Source organism: Silene latifolia, chromosome Y (assembly GCF_048544455.1).
Source record: "Silene latifolia isolate original U9 population chromosome Y, ASM4854445v1, whole genome shotgun sequence".
Classification (NCBI taxonomy): domain Eukaryota; kingdom Viridiplantae; phylum Streptophyta; class Magnoliopsida; order Caryophyllales; family Caryophyllaceae; genus Silene; species Silene latifolia.
Genome location: NC_133538.1, coordinates 148,679,587 through 148,683,026, shown reverse-complemented (window position 1 = coordinate 148,683,026; position 3,440 = coordinate 148,679,587).

The window sequence follows — 3,440 nt, the reverse complement described above, 5'->3', positions numbered from 1 at the left end:
CCTCTCAAAACTGCCCACAGGTTGGGTGTCAAGGAATCTGATTTAATCCCAACAAATCAATGAGTACGCGCCTACGACGGCACTCGTTTCAAGGTCACTGGGCTAGTCACTTTGACCGTCGCAACCGGACCCTTAGAAAGACAAACCAGTTTTCAAGTGGTCGACATCGACGCGTCCTTCAACATGCTCCTGGGACGTCCCTGGATTCACGCCGTCAAAGCGGTCACATCAACGCTCCACCAGAAGATCAGGGTCCCCTTCAACGGGAAAGCAATCACGATTCCCGCTTCCCCAATCAAAGCAGTTATGAGAAGGGGGATAGCCTCCCAAGCCATTCAGGAGGACGACAATGAAATGTTGGGTTTCCAAGCCGTAAACGCCATAACTGATGAATCGGCGACCTCTGAGTGTGACCCGTTCACCAACCTCACGGTCAACCGTATTATGATGCGCCAAGGTTACTTCCCGGGTTTGCCGCTCAATCCACTAAAGGACCCATTGCCTCCCTTGAAATAGACTAAGGTCCCCAACATTTCCTTTGGGCTGGGGTACGAACCTACTGACCAAGATATCCGGGAGATGAACCTCCTAATCCGAAAACGCAAGAATCACGGAGTTATCCTCGGTCCCTATCATCTGACTGTCAATGGATACTTTGTCCCGGAGGGAGAGTCCGAGCTCTACCATGGCTTTCCGGAGCCGGTCTATGACTCTGTGGCCAAGACCAGGTACCCGGGTGTGAAAGTCTTCCAAGACTGCTACTTCATCCCCGACAACACCGAAGCTGCATTAACCGAGTCTAAGCCGTCGTCATGCCTCGATGGACAAGCTGTCACCCTCCTCTTTGGAGAGGATAACATCAAGCACCTCGACTACGAGGACATCATCAACATCGCCCTGAAGGACAACCAGTTTGACCCAACCGCCTTAATCTCCGACACTGACCCGGAGAAAGCTGCACAAGGCTGGAGGAAGACCGTCAAATGGACCGATCGCCGAGGCTATATTCTCAAGATAACAACTGGAGAAGGCCCTATGTTCAAAAAGGGAAGTGAAGAAGGATCTGAGTCCGAGTCTGAGTCGGAGTCAGAGTCTGTCATAGCTCCTAACGCTCCTAATGTCCCGTCAAGGTCCCTTTCCCACTGTTTTATCACAAAGTCGTGGCTGATTCAGAGGCTGAGTCTACTAGGGTTACCCCCACTCCCATGAAAGGTGACAACCTGGAGCCTGTTCCAGGGGCCACTTCCTCTGTTGTGTCGCCTCTGACTGACCACAAGATGTCTGTCCTCTCCGAGCTTTTCGCTCGTGTCAACTTAATGAACGCTAAGTTTGCTTATGACTCGTCTCAATTTAACTGCAATGCGATTCTGAATGATTATGAGGAATTTGACTTGAGTGACTACCCACCTCACTTAGCCAAAGAACTTGACAAACGGGAAACCAGAACCCCCATCATTGAGGAAACCGAACCTATTAACGTAGGAACCGACAATACACCTTAAGAACTTAGGATAGGGACAACCCTGGACCCCTCGGAAAGACATCAGTTCATTGACCTCCTCCACGAATACAAGGACGTGTTCGCCTGGTCTTACAGAGATATGCCTGGGATTGACAGAGAAATTGCAGAGCACCGGATACCCATTAAACCCGGGGCTAAACCTATGAAACAGAAGCTACGCAGGATGCGTCCTGAATGGGCCCTAAAAATCAAAGAAGAAGTAGATAAACAGTTCAAGGCTGGGTTCATCAAAGTGTCTGAATACTCTGACTGGGTGGCCAACATTGTGCCGGTACCAAAGAAAGACGGAAGGATTCGGGTTTGCGTCGACTTCAGGGATCTGAACAAGGCAAGTCCTAAAGACGACTTCCCTTTGCCACATGTTGACATTCTGGTGGACAATACTGCCGAACATGCTCTCCTATCATTCATGGACGGGTATGCTGGGTACAACCAGATTAAAATGGCTGAGAAAGACACGCACAAAACTGCGTTCACTACACAGTGGGGTACATATTGCTACACGGTCATGCCTTTCGGCCTCATCAACGTCGGGGCAACCTATCAGAGGATCGCTACCACTCTCCTACATGATATGATGCACAAGGAGGTAGAGGTACATGTCGATGACATGATCGTCAAATCGAAAGGACGGGACGACCACATCAGCGCCCTCCGAAAATTCTTCGCTCGTCTGCAGAAATATAACATGAGACTAAATCCTCAGAAGTGTGCATTCGGGGTTACCTCCGGAAAACTCTTGGGACATGTCGTCAGCAAGAGAGGCATTGAGATTGATCCAGCCAAAATCAAAGCCCTTCAACAAATGCCTCGGCCTAGGAACGAGAAGGAGATTCGGGGATTTGTCGGTCAGGTCCAATACATCAACCGGTTCATTGCCAAGCTTACTATGATTTGTGAACCGATATTCAAGAAGCTTCGTACCTCCGATCACACCGATTGGGACGACGACTGTCAGAAGACGTTCGACAGGATAAAGGAAATCCTATCCAAACCTCCTGTCCTCATGCTGCCTCAACTGGGGATTCCTCTATCCCTATACCTGACTGTTACCAACACAGCCATGGGAGCAATGCTAGCACAAACAGTTGGCAACGAAGAGCGAGCCATCAACTACATCAGCAAAAAGTTCATTGAGTACGAGACGAAGTATACCCAACTGGAAAAGACATGCCTTGCCCTAGTATGGTCACCAAAGAAGTTGCGGCATTACATGCTCAGCTACACGGTCCACATCTACTCCAAGATGGACCCGGTTAAATACATCTTCGAAAGCCCGTACTAAACGGAAGGCTGTCTAGATGGACACTCATGCTGTTCGAGTTTGACCTCAAGTTTGTACCCCTCATGGTTATCAAGGGAAGAGCAGTTGCCGATTTCCTAGCAGAAAATCCCGTCAACGAGGATCTAACGACCGACACATGGTCACTTCCTGACGAAGACATCCTTTGTGCCGACTCCGACGCATGAGACCTATTCTTTGATGGTGCATCTAATCTAAGACGCTTCGGGGTAGGAATCCTTCTAATATCACCAGAGGGAGAACATGTTCCGATCTCGGTCAAGCTAGACTTCGCCGTCACCAACAATGCCGCTGAATATGAAGCATGTCTCATCGGCCTACAAGCAGCCATCACACTTGGCATCAAGAGATTGAGGGTCCATGGCGATTCTTCACTCATCATCAATCAGGTATCCGGATCATGGAAAATCCGATCTGACAGCTTAGCTCCCTACCAAGCGAAGATCAGTCAAGAGGCCGAATTCTTCGACCAAATCGACTACTTCCACTTGCCACGAGAGGAAAATCAATTTGCTGATGCCCTGGCAAAACTTGCCGCGCTCGTCAACATACCTGACGACATGACATCAATGCCCCTATGTGTCGAAAGACGGAGCAAGCCATCTCACATTTGTG